Source organism: Ipomoea nil, unplaced genomic scaffold (assembly GCF_001879475.1).
Source record: "Ipomoea nil cultivar Tokyo-kokei standard unplaced genomic scaffold, Asagao_1.1 scaffold0761, whole genome shotgun sequence".
Classification (NCBI taxonomy): Eukaryota; Viridiplantae; Streptophyta; class Magnoliopsida; order Solanales; family Convolvulaceae; genus Ipomoea; species Ipomoea nil.
In genome coordinates this window covers 1793916-1812355 of record NW_017617189.1, presented here as the reverse complement: position 1 = coordinate 1812355, position 18440 = coordinate 1793916, and the positions used below count along the sequence as shown (strand labels likewise).

Sequence of the window (18440 nt, the reverse complement as noted above, 5' to 3'; positions counted from 1 at the left end):
GAACAGAGTATGCGAGATCCGGTCGAGTTACGGCCGAGTAGATAAGTCTTCCAACTAGACGCCGATAAGCTACAGGATTAGAGAAAATTGGGCCACTAGCTAGGCCGAGTTTGTGGTTTTGCTCAATAGGAACACTAACCGGTTTGGCTCCCAACAATCCTGCTTCAGAAATAATATCAAGAGTATATTTCCTTTGACACAAAAATAGTCCAGAAGCGCTACGAGCAACCTCAATACCAAGAAAGTACTTTAGAGTGCCGAGATCTTTCATATGAAAACAATCGCTGAGATAAGCCTTAAATGTCTTTAAAGCAGCAGAATCATTCCCAGAAATGATGAGATTATCGACATAAACAAATACATTTATCTGAATTCCACCCCGAGTAAAGGTGAATAAGGAGTAGTCAGAATAGGATTGTAAGAAACCATACCCTTTCAAGGCCGTAACAAGTTTTGCAAACCAGCACCTCGGTGCAGTGCCTACTTTAATCCATACAAGGACTTGCGCAATCGACACACTAATTTAGGATCGTATGCGTCAAAGCCCGGAGGAAGCTTCATATACACCTCTTCATCGAGATTACCATGCAGAAAAGCATTGTACACATCCATCTGATGTAGTTCCCAATTTTTAGATGCTGCAATGGCAAGAAGTGCACGAACAGTAGTCATTTTAGCAACAGGAGCAAAAGTTTCAGTGTAATCGATGCTTTCTTCCTGATGATTACCAAGAGCCACTAATCTTGATTTGAGTCTTTCAATCGACCCATTTGCGTTATATTTGATTCAATACACCCAATGACTCCCAAGAGCCTTTTTCCCAGGTGGGAGATGTTCAAGAGTCCAAGTTTGATTGTCTTCGAGGGCCCGAATTTCATTTGTCATAGATTCTTTCCAGCCAGTATGTGTCATCGCCTCCTTAAAAGATTTTGGTTCTTTTTTCAGAAAGAATTGCTGCGAGAAAAGTTCTGTATGGCAGAGAAAAATTTTCACAATTTATATAATGTGCTAAAGGATAGGGAGTACCTGAGGGTGACTGTGGAGACGGTGTGACGGAGGATGGACTTTTAGCAACAGTAGAATTAATAACATAGTCGCGCAACCACACTGAAGGAACTTTATTTCTCATACCCCGACCCATCTCAACATTCGGATCCTGGTTATTTGGAGCAAGAGTGCTAGTGTGTTATTCAGGTTGTGAGCTGAATTCGGGTATGGAGTTTGACTCTGGTTGAGAGGTTGGCTCGGGTGTGGAGCTTGGCTCAAGTTGAGGGTGTAAACGCGAAAAACTTGAATTGTATATATTCAAAATTCAAAGTATCGGTTACAAGTAGTATGTATCAATCAAGAAGGGGTACAATCTCTGTATATGAGAAGTCCTCTGATTCTCTACTAGAAGTATGCCTATTAGAACTGTGCCGAATTCGAAATATGTCGAATTGGAAGTGTGCCGAGCTCAGGGTATGCTGAACTTGAAGTATGCCGAGTTCCTTGTTGGAAGTGTGCTGAGTTCAGAGTATGCTGAACTGGAAGTATGCCGAGTTCGGGAGTATGCCGAACTGGAAGTATGCCGAATTCGGGAGTGTGCCGAATTGGAGTAGTTCCTTGCTAAAGGGCCTCCGGAGTTAGTAGCTTGCTCCTCAGTGAAGGGCTAATATGCAGCTTGATCTTCAAAGATGGGCTTCCGGTGTTCAAGTGGCATGTTCCTTAGCGCAATATACGCAGTATATATAACTGCGGGCGTGTTCCAGACAATGTCCCGGCGAGATTTCGGCAGAGCTTCGATATGCAGATTTCCAGAGCTCTATTCTTTGGAAATGAAACCACTATTTATAGTGGTGAGAGTGAGGGAAAATCTCCAACCAACTCTTAATTCCTAATTTAATTTAATTATTTTAATTAAATTAAGGAATGTATCGGGACACCATCGCGTCCAGGTTCATGATCTCATCAAATCTTCAAATAATATCAAATTATTCATATTTCTCCAAAATTATATAATCCACATATAATTCTGATGGGCCAGAACCAAGTCAAACCCGTTAATTAGACAACCCAGTTCATCCAAGCAGCCTAGTCCAAATCAATTAAGCATTCCACCATTTTGGGCTGAACAATCCAACATTCAATTACATTTAATTAAGTAATTAAACTAATTAATTATTTAATGGGCCATTTAATTAACCCAATTAAATAAATATTAGTCCAATTAGCCTAATTAAAGTAATTAATTTAATGACCAATTATCCATCACGGTCCAACAATATTATTTAAAATTTTCAATGCTTACAAATTGCCCCTTCGAGACTTGCTTGACGTGCCTTAAATGCAGAGGGAAGGTAGTCTCGAAATTAACCGTAGCAGTCCAAGAGTCCATATTTGTAACTGTAGTCCAATAAATCATACTTGATTGCAGAGACTTCCAATTTAGTAATGGTCGAATATCCAAATATTATTCAAAGTCCATAATACTCCATTATATTCTTCTATTTTTTTTAGCTCAAATAAGTTGATTTTTTTTTTTCAAACTAAATTGAATTCTAAACAACAACCAGAATTTCTTGAAATGGAGCCCTCATACGTGTAACAAACCATATCACATAACCCATATTTGATATGGATTAATCAACAAATTCCGACTACTGGGCACATTCAAGCTCATACGAATTTCATCAGCAGCTTGCATCTATAAATAGCTCCTAACAGCTTACAATTTTTTCACACCACGGACTACAGCTACTGCCAGCAATTGACCCTCACCCGCTGCATCTTGTTCTTCAGGTAATTTAATTTTTACAATACATACTATCTTCTTGATTTCTCTTTCGACAGGAGAAGAAGAAAAACGAGGAATGTGAGGCATTGGATAGAAAACACCTGGAAATTGACTTTCTAAGGTGTATTTCACCATTGCTTGAACTCACCGTCGTCACCAACACTGGATCGGAGCTTCCTAGGAATTAATTTCCTGGGTTGTTTTCCACCATTGTTTGGGTCTTCTCGCACTTATAACTGCAAAACATCGGACCTGCTTGGAGATTAACTTTTCTGCGCCGGTCACCATCTCTGGGGACAGAGAGTTGCTGGAACGTCGTCGGACACATGCCCAGGCATGTCGTCGCTGTTTTACCACCGTCCTTGGAGAAGAAAGCTGCTGGGTAGCCGCTGGGCACATGCTCCGGCGTGTTGCCGCCGCAGGGGAAGCTCTCCCGGCACGCGCTCCGGCGTGTTGCCGCCGTCCTACGAACCGCCGCCGATGAGCTCGCCGCCGTAGAGTGCTGACTCGAGGCTGTCGCACCACGGTATAGCGATACCGTCGCAGGGGAAGCTCTCCGGGCACGCCTCTGCTACAGGCGTAATTGTGTTTTGTTTCCTTTTCTTCTCTCATTTTTGGCTTGAAGAAACCCTCTCTTGTGCTCCAGGAGTTCGCCGTGCGCCATAGAGTCGTCACCGAAGGACGGATTGCTTGGTGAGGCTCCGCTGCATTCATCAACAGGGTAGAAGAGGCCGCTACAGAGGTACCAAGATAGTGAAAGGAGTTTTCTTTTAATTTGTCCTCTGCGCTTTTTGCTTAGTTCGCATTTAAAGAAAGACTACATAGAGCCATGTGCAATCTCCCTTTCCAGCTTTCCCAGGTCTGCTTTGCGTGTGAATACCACCGTATCTATGTTTACTGTGCCTCTGAGTGCATACCAGCTAGGGTGTCTAGGACCATGCATCATAATATATATATATATATATATATATATATATATATATATATATTTATGTTTACTGTGCTGGGCATATATATATATATATATATATATATATATATATATATGTGTGTGTGTGTGTGTGTGTGTGTGAGATTTAATTTGATTTGTAATATAGTATAGGCATGTATATAGCGCGTCTAGGACCATGCATCATAATATATATATTTTTTTATGTTTACTGTGCTGGGCATATATATATATATATATATATATATATATATATATATATATATATATGTGTGTGTGTGTGTGTATGTGTGTGTGTGATTTAATTTGATTTGTAATATAGTGTAGGCATGTATATAGCGCGTCTAGGACCATGCATCATAATATATATATATTTTTATGTTTACTGTGCTGGGCATATATATATATATATATATATATATATATATATATATATATATATATATATATATATATATATGTGATTTAATTTGATTTGTAATATAGTGTATAGGACCATGCATCATAATATATATATATTTTTATGTTTACTGTGTTAGGCATATATATATATATATGTGATTTAATTTTATTTGTAGGCATGTATATAGCGTAGCTATGTGTATATGAGGGTATATAATATATAACCCATGCTTCCATTATATAAGTTGTGGGTGTATAATTGCCTTACCATATAATATATGTACACACGCATGTAATATGTAATATATGTACGTGGTAAGTGTATACGTATACTATATATTATATGGGTTGTCTCGTGCACATATCATCACGTGAAAAATTTCCTTGAACAGTTTCATGGCGATTTTAGACTTAGAACTTTTCCTTGCTTTACAAATTGTTATTACTTATGGACTTGGCTTCTTGATTTTCATGCAGATTCATACATCGCAAACCATCTTTGAAAAATGGTAGTGTTTTGGGAAACCGTGGGAGCCGATCAGAAGAGGAGGCTCAAAGTATCAAGCGACGAGACTGGAAAAGATAGCATGTCGTTCATCGTTTACCCACCAATGGCGTCGAGAACTCGTCTTTCCCAGATACCGCCATATAAAGTGGAAAATTGGACCCATGACACTGACACCCAGCCATCGAAAACATGGGTTCTGAAGACCGGCTTAAGTCATGTAGACTACACAGACACACTCCCGACTTTTGGGAGATGGATACTTGAAGGTGAGGCTTCATGGAATCAGCACCCCAGCTTTAAAGGTGAATTTAGCTTCACAAAGGGGTATTGGGAGTGGACTGAGGCTATACTCAGTCGGCATCGCAAACTTCTAGAGGATGTGACGATCTACGACGGCGTATATGCCTCCTTATTCACATATGACCGCTCGACGCCTATTGTCCAAGCATTCTGCGAAGCGTGGTGCCCCATGACAAATACCTTGCTTACATCCCTCGGTGAGCTTTCAATCTCACTTTGGGATATGCATGTACTTTGCGGTCTACCGATATCTGGCGACATCTACGATGAGTATGTTCCAACTGCCTCGCAATTAACAGGGGAAGACATCAACTCCGCACCTCAATGTTGTAAGTATTTGTTCCAAGCATACTGTCACCTTGGTAACCGAATTAGGCAACGAGGTGGTCGCCGTGGGCAACAGGAGAAAAGTCGTTCAGTTCACGTTGTTGAGTGGATAGAATTCTGGAGCAGAAGACCGCAAGTTTATGACAGGCCACCGCCTAGGAAGGAGGATAAGAAGAAGACTCGCCCGAGGAACACCCATAATCCAAGTGGCAAGATCCCAGCATTCGGGGGTTGGACCAAAACGACCAAAGCGCCTTTTGCTGAGCTTGGAATTCCCTCCGAATACGAGGAGGAGACCCATTTGGCGGCATACCTAAGTTGTTGGCTGTGCGTATTCGTGCTCCCCATCAAAGCAACGCGACTCATTCGAGCCCAAACATTCAAAATGGCTAGTCTAATGGCGACGGGCAAAACACTGAACCTTGGGATCCCCGTACTTGCGAGCATTTACAATGGATTGAATGTAATATCGCACTCTAGTACGCCGGGGTCAGTTGATAGTCACTTTCCCATTCACTATGTGTACGGATGGCTGTCGTTCTACTTCGACACTCATTTCGCAAATGATCAACCGTCCGCTTCCCCACTGATGATTGCCTACTCTGGAGAGGGTGGCGCGAGGTACTATGGACCAGTAGAGGCTCGTCGTAAGATGTTCAAAGCCGACAGCGCCAATTGGCTCTGCACGACGCGCCGCCTAACTAAGGATCTCCACTTCCTCGATAATGGGGACGCACACTCTACCGACCACGAGTACCTCATGTGTCTTCGTTCTAACCACCTCATATTGCGATGGGCGGATGCATGTATCGCAGAGCCTTACACTCCTCATCGATTCAGCCGACAGTTCAGCTACTACCAAGACGGCAGCTCTGGCATACTGGGCAATGATGAGCGTGAGGTCACGCTTTCGGAGGGTTTCCAACGTTGGCGCCACTCTACACTTAGGGGTTCAGGGTCGCGAGTGACATTTCCCGCGACTCGAGTTATTGTCACCATGAAGAAGTATTTCTCGCCGGGCTATAAAGATTGGTGGGCCCAAGTCCATGGGGACTACCTCGAGCGCAATATCAAGGGTTTAGCTCCTGAGGATCCAGCCAACGTGCAGCAGGAGGCTGGCACCGCCAAGAAGGGCAAACACCCAGTCCAGGGAGATGAACCACCACCCAAGAAGAGAAAGGAGCATATCATCTCGAAAAACAGGGCCGATGTGGTACGGTCGGACTCGGGTGATGAGGAAAGCCATGACCGTCACTGGAAACGGCGACGAGACAGACGTTCGCCTTCCCCAGTGGAGGTAAATCACTGTTCTCGCTTATCCCAATGATTGCTGGTAGCACTTAATTTACCCTCTTTTACTTCTTGACAGGAAAATGTGGCGATACCTGCTAGTGGAGGGGCTGAGTCATCAAATAAAAGGGTGGCAGCCAGCAATACTGGAGAAAGTGGACATTCAAACAGTGCCTCAGCATCAAACACGCACCAGTCGGGGAATTCCCTCGACGAGCCACGCGTAGGTCAGCAAGATAGACCTGAGGTCTCTGTCTTTGATGGAAAAGACCTCGTACTGGAAGAATTTAAGGTGGTTGTCATAAATGTCTGGAACAAGCTTCGCAAAAAGTTGGACGACACCTCGGTAGAACACGTTTCATCTTTGCAAGAGAGCTTTTTGAACGCTTTTGCAAATCTGCGGAAGTTAGACATTGATATCTCTCCCTTGGAAACACGGGTTGCAGAGATTTTCACGAAAGCTCAAGCCTTTGATAACTTAAGGTCCACAATTTCTGACAAAACATCGAGCGAGTCTCAGTCTTTATCCCTGGCGAAGGATGCGCTTAAGAATGCACAAGACGAGTTTAGGAAACTCAAGAAAGATCTATTGGGCCAACATAAGATGCTTAAGGCCACAAAAGATCGGGAAGAGGAATTGGAGAAAGAACTGAAGTTAGTTCGTGCTAAGGCAGAGGAATGCGACACTGCGATTGCCAAAATTACAGATGACCTGGGCAATGCTAAGACTGCCGTTTCGGAGGCTAGGGCAGAGGTCACCCGCATTAAGGACCTGACTGTACTGACGCCAGAAGATGAAACGAGCTTAAAGGAGGCAAAGAGAGGCTTAGAAGCGTGCAAAGACAATATGCTTAGCTTTAGGCTTTTTTATTGACTGATACTCTTTGTCATTTAGCTTCTCTTTTGATTGCAAGAACTTTTGTTGTTTCGTTTCTAACTTTTGATAATTGAATGCTTCTCATTTATGTGCCGGTCCTTTAGCGATAATTCATACAACTTTTCTTTCACCCGTTGAAGGATTGTCTAGATAACCCACTCTTGCAACATGAATTGGATTTGATTTTGTTATGACTGAACTTAGATAATTTGATTCTAAGCTGCCTACGTACTCCTATCAAGGAGATCAAGTCAAACGCAGTTCAAATGATTTTTTTTTTTTTTACAAAGTAGAGCCGTTCACAGTTTAAACTCATGCGGGCCAGGAGCGTCTATGATTTGGGCCCACCCATAGACAAAGCGAGATGCATTAGCAGTTTAACCACGTGCTGCATTTTTGGTGGATGAGTCGTTCATCATATTTCCACGACTTGTGTTGACACCCCAAGTTTAAGGGTGGTAAAGCTTTAGGAACCTTCCATTGATTGGACCGATCTTCAAACCATCTTCACTAATCAACTTGTAAGCCCCACTGGTGTAAACTTCTAGAATCACGTAGGGACCATCCCACCTTGAAGTGAACTTGTGACCAGTTTTTCTCGTGACGATGATGGGCCTGCGAACAGCTAGGACCTTGTCCCCAATTTGAAAGGAACGGGTCCTTACCCTTTTGTTAAAAGCTTAGACATGCGAGCTTGATAGCACTCCAGGCTTTGTTGCGCTTGCAGCCGTTTCTCATCCAAGGCTTCAAGCTCGGCCAAGCGTAGTTTAGCATTTTCTTCATCGGTGAGACCCTCCTGTATGGCCAACCTCAAGGAAGGTATTTGGCGCTCTAGAGGCAAGACCGCTTCTACACCATACACCAAAGAGTATGGAGTGCTTTGAGTAGGTGTGCGGTATGTGGTTCTATACGCCCACAAAGCTTCTTCCATTCTATCATGCCAGTCCCTTTTCGATTTTGAGACCACTTGCTTCAACAAATTGCATAGGGTTTTGTTAAAAGCTTCAGCAAGCCCATTTGCAGCTGCATAGTAAGCTGATGAGTTTCGCTGCTTAAAGTCGAAAAGCTTGCAGATCTTGTCCATCAACTTGTTGTCAAAGGGCTTCCCGTTATCTGTTAAGATATATAGTGGGATACCAAATCGATAGACGATGTGAACACGGAGAAAGTCTGCAACATTCTCTTTCTTCACCTCCTTCAATGCCACGGCTTCAGCCCATTTTGAAAAGTAATTAGTGGCAGCTAGTATGTAGGCATGCCCTGCAGATGACTTAGGCGTAATTGGGCCAACCACATCAAGTCCCCAAGCATCAAATGGCCAAGATGCAACTGTTGGGTGTAGAGGTTCTGGTGGCTGATGAATAAAGTTTGCATGATATTGACAAGCTTGGCACCTTCGAGCATAGTCTATGCAATCCTTTACCATTGTAGGCCAATAATATCCCATTCGCTTAATGTGGAAATGCAACTTGGGACCGGATTGATGTGCACCGCAAACCCCAGAATGAGCTTCTTGCATAGCTTGTAAAGCTTCCTCTTCCCCTAGACATCGGAGAAAGATTCCATCAAAGGAACGACGATACAATGTCTCTTTATAGTAGATGAAGCGAGGAGTTCGACGCCTTATATCCACCCTTTTACGGGGATCTTCAGGTAACTTTCCATCAGTGAGGTAGTCAATTAACGGTTGCCTCCAGTCGTCTTTGCCTATATCATACACTGAGGCAGTAGGGAGTTCAACAGTTTCATCAACTGAGCCGTCTTCATTAAAGATTGGTGGAACCACCCACCTTTGACATACTTGTATTCGGGCTGCAGGATGAGCAATAGTTGAAGGCAATGCGGCTAAGGCGTCAGCTTGCTTGTTTTCTTTCCTCGGTACATGTTCAATTGTGACGTCCCCTAACCATTGCATGAGTATCTTTGCATAGTTGTTATATGGGACTAACTCCGCCTTTTTCACTTCATATAGACCCAACACTTGGTTTATGATCAACTTCGAATCTCCATAAATGTTAATTCTCAGTTGCTTCATGTCAGCCGCTATCTCGAGCCCAAGTATCAATGCTTGATACTCAGCAACGTTGTTTGAACATTGCTCGGTCAAGGTGAATGAATATGGCAACACCTCGCCTTCTGGAGTGACGAAGACAACTCCAGCACCTGCCCCTTCTCTATGCGAAGCTCCATCAAAGTACATCTTCCATGGGGGTAGGACTTCAATGATAAGCACATCTTCATCAGGCAAATCGTCAGACAACTCCCATTCAGCAGGTATTGGGTGGTCTGCTAGGAAATCGGCCAAGGCTTGCCCCTTGACAGACTTTTGCGGCACATATACAATTTCGAACTGTTGAAACAATAAGTACCACCTTGCGAGGCGGTCGGAGAGAACGACCTTCGCCATAACATATTTCACCGGGTTCGCTTTGGAGACAAGCCGGATGGTATGAGCCTCGAAGTAGTGCTTAAGTTTTTTGATTGAGAACACGAGTGCCAAACATAGCTTTTCAATTGGGGAGTACTTTAACTCGTTCGAGGTCATCATTCTGCTGAGATAGTAGAGAGCATTCTCCTTCCCTTTGTCATTTTCCTGAGCAAGCAAGGCTCCCACAGAACTGTCTTGGGCGGAGATATAAAGGATCAGCGGGCGGCCATGAACAGGAGCAGTTAACACAGGCGGCTTCATCAAGTATGACTTGATATTCTCAAATGCGTTCTTGCATGCCTCATCCCATATGAACGGGATGCCCTTTTTCATCAACCGACTAAAAGGTTGACATCTTCCTGCTAGGTTTGATATGAACCTTCGGATGTAAGCCAACTTCCCTTGTAAGCTTTTAAGCTCATGAAGGTTTCTTGGTTCAGGCATCTTCATTATGGCGTCAATCTTTGCTTGTTCAATCTCGATGCCCCTGTGTCGAACAGTAAACCCGAGGAACTTTCCAGCAGCAACCCCAAAAGCACATTTCAGGGGGTTCATTTTCAGTTGAAACTTTCGTAGGCGGTCGAAGACTTGCCTTAAATGCACCAAGTGATTTGTGCGCAATTTCGACTTCACAACCAAGTCGTCTACGTAGCATTCGACCATTTTATGGAGCATATCATCAAATATTGTCTGCATATCCCTTTGGTATGTAGCACCTGCATTTTTCAAACCAAAGGGCATTACTTTATAGCAGTAGATGCCTTTTGGCGTTCGGAATGCAGTTAAGTCTTCATCTTCCGGCGCCATGCGGATTTGATTGTAACCGGAGGAGCCATCCATGAATGACAGGATCTCATGCCCAGTCACGACATCTATCATTAACTCCGTGATAGGAAGCGGGAAGTCATCTTTCGGGCATGCCACATTGAGGTCCCGAAAATCTATGCAGACGCGGATCTGGCCGTTCTTCTTGCGCACAGGCACAATACTGGATATCCAGGTTAGATATTTAACTTCACGAATGAAGCCAGCCTCAATAAGCTTATTAACTTCTGTTTCAATCGAGGGAATGAGCTCGGGGCGGAAGCGTCGTTGAGCTTGCTTAACCGGGCGACACCCCTTCTTCACTGCTAAGCGGTGCACAGCTACCTTTGGGTCTAACCCTGGCATCTCCTTGTATGTCCATGCAAAGACATCAATATATTCTTTCAGCAATGTGACATAGATTTCTTCATCTTCATCAGAAAGGAGTGCGCTAATGAAGATAGGACGAGGATTTTCAGGCGTTCCCAGATCAACTTCTTTTAATTCGTCCACCGCGGCTCGTACCCCTTCTTCTAACTCATGGGGTGCATCTTCTGCATCTTCCCCCTCAATCGAGGTCTCATCACATAAAGTGATATGGAACGACGATGCCACCTCTCCCTAAGTGGTTGGTGGTACGTCATCACTTGAGCCTACGCTTTCCTCATTTTCCTCTTTATGTACTCGAGTGTGTACAATGGTCTTCGGTTGGACTTTCAATACTTCACCGCATGTAACATGAATATATGTTTCTCGTCTCATACGAGAAGGAATCATGCTTCTGAGCCTTTTTGGAGGTTCCACTTCAGCAGGAACATTGGCACTGTCTTTAATAACTTGGACAGCTCCAAGTCGATCATGCATTGACTTTCTCTTTAGGGCTTTAGGACTTGACCCCAATCTATCAAAGACTGAGCGTCGAGAGTCCGCCTTACCGATTCGGTCGAAGACTGACTTCTTTTTGTCTTGCCCATTATCATTGGTAGGAGTGAGGTTTGGGTCATACTCGCTTCCCTCCGCGGAGATACAATTACTTGCAGCCCTGTTTATAAGAATTCGCACTGGTTTAGGGGGGACATAGCCCAACCCTTTGCGCGCTTGAGGCTCTTGGTGACTTGCCTTGCCTTTACCACCGGCTTCTGGGATAAGCTTTCCCAACTTCTGTGGCTCGTTGGGGTTATAGCCAGCCTTGGCTAGAAGCTTATAAGCGTTAGGGTTGAAACCCTCGGTACATTTGGCGGGGAATATTTGGCCCACTTTATCACCACATTTCTCTTCGGTTGATTTTGCTGCATTTGTTTTGAGTGTATCAATCCTTGCAAGCGGGAAGATGAGTTTCGTGTTATGTTGATCTCCCCCTACAACTTGTTTTCCCTTTGACTTTGATTGGGAAGGTGGATCGTCATGGCTTTCCTCAATATCTTCAACAATAACTTGCCTTTTAATGTAGAACTTTGCATCTGCAAAGTAAGACTCAGCCTCTGTGAAAGGGCTTTCATCGGCGACAACCTTTTCAACTACGCCGTTCTTTTCAAACATGAGGCATTGATGCCAAGACGAGGGTACCACCCCATTTTCATGTATCCATGGCCTTCCAAGTAACAAGTTATAAGATGTCATTGCATCTATGACATGGCAGAGGACACCTGAACTTAGGTTTCCAATTCTTAAGTCAAGTCTGATGATGCCGATTGCTCTTTGCCCTCCCTGGTTGAAGCCTTGTATCATTAGACGACTTTGGGCAAGCTCATCTGTAGATATACCAAGGTCCTTCACAGCTCGGAGGGATAGGATGTTGACAGCTGAGCCTTGATCAACCATAATTCTTTTGAGTTTTTGCCCACGGGTGTAGCCTTCAACAAATAATGGGCGATTGTGTGGCGTGCCTCCAAGTAACAAGTCTTCATCCTTGAAGGTAATTTCCGTGGAGTAGGAAGTAGCCTTATGCATTAACACTTCCTCATCCTCGGTGTGTTTAGGAGATGAACATTCACCTCCATCTTCTGGCTTGTCATTTGTATTTAGGCAGGAGCTAGCACGGTCTACCCCTTGAAGATTAAATCCTTTTGGCATATATTGAGCCAAAGGAACTGGTGCTCGTGGTTGCTTGACATGCCCCTTCGTCTTTAGTCTGCGGGCATTGCCACTTGTTGAGGTTTTCTCAACCTAACTTCTCGCTGTGTGCTTAGGATGCCTCCCAGGCTCAACTTTCTTCTTTCTATGAGTGACTATCACCCATTTTCCTTCAGATGTGCTATCATTTTGCTGTGGTTTTGAACTTTGACCAGCAGCATACTTAACAATGAAGGGGAGTGGACGCTTCCGTTGTTTTCCATCTTCCTTTTCAGTACACAGCGGAGCGAACCGTCCGGGCGTAATCGAGACTTGATTTGAGCTCGCTTTGGCATCGGCAAGCTCAATTTTCCCATCTCTGGCCAGTGCCATTACTTTATCTTTGAAGATAAAACACTTCTCAATCGGATGACCAAGAAGACGATGATACTTGCAATAGTGTGGATCATCCACCCTTGAAGCTTCCTCGGGACGTTTCATTTCAGGCAACTCAATGAGCCTAAGTTTAAGTAGCTCATCAAACATGGGAGATACATCGGAATCCATGAAAGGATAAGTCTTCTCCTGCCTTTCTTCAATTGTCGGCCTTCTACCACCCCTTGACGGGCCAGAAAATGATCTTGACCTAGGCCTTTCAGTTGCCTTAGTGAAGACTGTCATGGGAGTAGCCTTCACATTCATCACTTCTTTCTTCTCCTGCTTTGGAAAAGGTTTGTTCCACTTTTTAACTTCTTGTTTTCCAAGTGCATTGGAAGAGCTAGGCAAGTTCAATATGTTGAGCCCTCCGCTGGCTTCGATGCTCAATTCCATGTCGTGAGCACGACTGGATAACTCCTCAAAGGACTTTGGCTTAATCCCTTGTAGGATATAGGAGAGTTCAAAGTGCATTCCTTGGATGCACATCTCAATTGCAGAACTTTGGGATATTCTTTCTTTGCAATTCAGGCATAGTTCCCTCCACCTTTCGATGTAGGTACCGGCGCGTTCACCCTTCCATTGGCGAGTAGTGGTGAGTTCCAAGAAGCTGACCGTTCTCCTTGTGCTATAGAAACGAGTTAAGAACTCACGTTCCATATCATGCCAGCTATCAATGCAGCCGGGCGCGAGGTCAGTGTACCAATCAAACGCAGTTCCCTTTAACGAACAGACAAACTGCTTTACCAACAGATCGCCATAAGTCCCTGCATCATTGCATGTCTCCACAAAGTGGGCAATGTGCTATCGGGGATTTCCTTTGCCATCGAATTGCTGGAACTTAGGAGGTTGATAGCCGTAGGGCATTTTCAATTCCTCAATTCTTTGTGTGTAGGGCTTAGCATAGGAATATGAAGGTTGGCCTCCATCCAACTTGCCTTTGATGGCCCCCATTATGTAGTCCTTCAACTGATCCACCGGTATCATGCCTTCGGTAACTGGAATAGTTTTCTCAGTTGCAGGTAAGTGGGAAGCAGCTTCTCCTACCACATGGCTAACATGAGGTGGTGGTGATTGCTGACCAACCTCTTCTTGCCCTTCAGGTTGCTTTCCTGGAGCACGGCTTCCTTGCTCCTCCATGATGCTTCCTACCCTATTATCGAGGGTGTTAAGCCGTTTCTCTTGATTTTGGAGAGCGACAGCCATTCCTTCCAGAGACCTAGCAATTCTAGCTAATTGCTCCTCTACAGACTCTGTGTTTGTCGCCATGGCAGGCATGACATTGTAGACATGCGACCACTCAGGTGCAGCCTTCCATACTGGATGTGGCAGAGTTACAGGGGAAGTGCTCCCGCTACTAGCATTTCCTTGCATAGAAGTTGGACTACCACCATCGGTAGCTCCCTTGGGAGAGGGTAGACTTCCAGCAAAAGCGATTGCCTTTGAGGCAGCAGGGGACTTGTCGAGCCTTCGAACCACCCGTCGTGCCATGGACTGAGGTTCAGGTACCCGGACCCCCAAATCCTTTGCGCGGTTCCTTGTCAGCGGACCTTGCGTTTTCTGGGTTGTGCCAGGGCTAGCTACAAGCGTAGACTTGGACTTGGTAGCTTGGGCATAGGTCCTCCTGAACATGGGATTGTTCGATGCCATTTGATGCGCAGGTAGAGGTATAGTAGTAGAGAGATGAGAGGCAGAGCTGTCCCACTGGGCGTGCCAAAATATGTAAACGCGAAAAACTTGAATTGTATATATTCAAAATTCAAAGTATCGGTTACAAGTAGTATGTATCAATCAAGAAGGGGTACAATCTCTGTATATGAGAAGTCCTCTGATTCTCTACTAGAAGTATGCCTATTAGAACTGTGCCGAATTCGGAATATGCCGAATTGGAAGTGTGCCGAGCTCAGGGTATGCTGAACTTGAAGTATGCCGAGTTCCTTGTTGGAAGTGTGCTGAGTTCAGAGTATGCTGAACTGGAAGTATGCCGAGTTCGGGAGTATGCCGAACTGGAAGTATGCCGAATTCGGGAGTGTGCCGAATTGGAGTAGTTCATTGCTAAAGGGCCTCCGGAGTTAGTAGCTTGCTCCTCAGTGAAGGGCTAATATGCAGCTTGATCTTCAAAGATGGGCTTCCGGTGTTCAAGTGGCGTGTTCCTTAGCGCAATATACGCAGTATATATAACTGCGGGCGTGTTCCAGACAATGTCCCGGCGAGATTTCGGCAGAGCTTCGATATGCAGATTTCCAGAGCTCTATTCTTTGGAAATGAAACCACTATTTATAGTGGTGAGAGTGAGGGAAAATCTCCAACCAACTCTTAATTCCTAATTTAATTTAATTATTTTAATTAAATTAAGGAATGTATCGGGACACCATCGCGTCCAGGTTCATGATCTCATCAAATCTTCAAATAATATCAAATTATTCATATTTCTCCAAAATTATATAATCCACATATAATTCTGATGGGCCAGAACCAAGTCAAACCCGTTAATTAGACAACCCAGTTCATCCAAGCAGCCTGGTCCAAATCAATTAAGCATTCCACCATTTTGGGCTGAACAATCCAACATTCAATTACATTTAATTAAGTAATTAAACTAATTAATTATTTAATGGGCCATTTAATTAACCCAATTAAATAAATATTAGTCCAATTAGCCTAATTAAAGTAATTAATTTAATGACCAATTATCCATCACGGTCCAACAATATTATTTAAAATTTTCAATGCTTACAGAGGGTTTGGCTCGTTTGTGGAGCTGGGCTCGGCTTCTTCAACAATTACAGAAAAATCTTCGTGAACAAATTCTTCATGAGGATTGGTATTCGTATCTATGAGGGGAAATGGAAAAACATCCTCAAAAAATTTCACATCGCGGGAAACAAAAAATTCTTTGGTGTCAAGATCAAACAGCTTCCAACCCTTTTTCTCAAATGGATATCCCACAAAGATGCACTTTCGACTCTTGCTAGCAAATTTATCTCCTTCTGTTTTTTGATTGTGGGCAAAGCAGAGACACCCAAAAACACGAATTGTGTTGTAAGATGGAGGACTACCAAAAAGAATTTCATAAGGAGTTTTGTTACCAAGCAACGGTGTTGGTGTCCAATTTATAAGATGTGTGGCCGCAAGAACACATTCTCCCCAAAAATAAATTGGCAAATTGGCTTGGAATCTCAAAGCTCTCGCTACATTGAGAATATGTTTATGTTTCTGCTCAACCCTACCATTTTGTTGAGGAGTTCCCACACAGGAAGTTTGAAATAGAATTCCAGTATCAGAAAAAAAAATCACGCAAGCAATTGAATTCAGTACCGTTGTCACTCTGAACGACTTTGATTGATTGAGAGAATTGTCTATCAATCATAGCCACAAAACACAAGAACATTTTAAAAACCTCAGTTTTATCCATCATTAAATAAATTCAAACTGCTCGCGAATAATCATCTATTATAGTTAAGAAATAACGTGCACCACAAGAGGATTGATGTTTGTAAGGACCCCACAAATCACAATGTATTTTCTCAAATATTCGAGATGCTCTGTTATTACTCAAAGGAAACTTATCTCTAGGTTGCTTAGCACGAAAACAAACATCACAAGCTTTATTAAAATTTCCCCACAGCAGTGCCAACAAACGGAAGTAGTTTTACCACTTTTTCAGATGGATGACCCATTCGTTGATGCCAAAGATTGACTGAACTTGTCACACCATTTACTGTAGGATGTTGCACTAAATCGATTCCCTTGAAGTAGTAAAGTCCATCCCGTCTAACACCCGTTCCAATCAGTTCCCCCGATTGGTCCTGTATAGCACACATATAAGAGTTAAAGTGGATATTGCTATGCATATCATCATTTAACTGAGAAACATAAATAAGATTGCAACTTAAAGACGGAACATAAAGGACATGATTAAGAAAAATTTTGTCCGTTAATTGAACCGAGCCTTCTCGAGTTGCAACCACTGTTTTTCCGTTGGGTAAACCAACAGCGCAATGAAATATATCTTTTGCATCAGTCATTCGAGTGGAATCACCAGTAACGTGACGAGAAGCCCCTGTGTCAATTATCCACAACCATGGATCAAATTTACCATTCAATTGATTATCAAAAATCGGTGTACCACTAATCAGCCCTGTTAATGCATGCGGCTGCTCGTCATCAGCCATTGATGAGTTTATGCGTAGATATAAACCTTAGCGACTGATACCATGTAGAATACAAATAAACAAGAAGAAGAGGAAAAACTAATATATTGTGTCTTGTGTCAACTTCAATACAAGCACTTGTATATATAGTGCTAACAAGATGATGAAAAATAAATACAAATGAGAAAACAAAGAGACACATGGAAAACCCAAGAGACACATGGGAAACCCAAGAGACATATGGAAAACTTAAGAGACACATGACTATTAATATAGATGATTAATATCATCAAATATCTCAACACAAACAAAGGTTGATTATTTTCATCATGTGAGTCCCAATGAATGTGTCTGCATACAAAATTTGTGAGAGGGAGTATAAGATGGGAGTAAGAAATGGGTCGGAGTGCATGTAGTATTTTACGTTAAACAAATACTAGTGGCACGAAATGGCTCTCTCAAATGGGAGGTCATGAGTGGATCTCCAGTGAGGCGGTATTAACTCTTTGTGTTTTAGTAAATTGAGAAAATAGTTATGAACAGATACTACATTGTAGCAGAGCTAGTAGTATTTAAAAAAAAAAATACGAATAAGACATCATTGCATTTTCTTTTTTGGTAGGTTTAAGGGGCTTGAATAGTTAAATTGAGTTTTATATATATATATATATAGTGAAAGGTTCCCGTGCGGTTGAATGCTTCCCGTGCGGATGTGTGGTGGATTAATGTGCGTGAGATTTGTACTCAATGTGCGTGAGTGTTGTGCTTAATGTGCCTGAGATTTGTACTTAATGTGCGTGAATGTGTAAAATGCAGCAGAAAATATTGATGTCAGCTTCTTCCCCATCCCCGTAGCCATTTGCCCCCTCCCTGATGATGATGATGATGCGGAGGTGAGCTATGGTGGTTAAGAATTATGGGAATAATACAACAGAAATCAACACTTAGCTGCTGTGCAAATTTTACTGTGCGTGCGTCATTTATATAAACATTCAACTGCATTGAAGGTAGCTGATAATCCAGAATCCATGGCCAAATTGAAGGAAGAAGTAACAAGAAGCTTGGGGGTTAATGTGCGTGAGTTTCTGTTCTGCTTCCTTCTGAGCTCGTAATTCTGAAATACTCACGCACATTAAGC

General features: G+C 43.2%; 1 long non-coding RNA gene across 1 annotated transcript; it reads left to right on the top strand.

Moving 5' to 3' along the window:
• Window positions 1–1284: 1284 nt before the first annotated feature.
• LOC109176811 lies at window positions 1285–17821 on the top strand. The gene is made up of 3 exons (XR_002053457.1): window positions 1285–1297; window positions 5311–5318; window positions 17743–17821. It is a non-coding gene; the product is annotated as an uncharacterized LOC109176811 (long non-coding RNA).
• The last annotated feature ends 619 nt before the right edge of the window (window positions 17822–18440 follow it).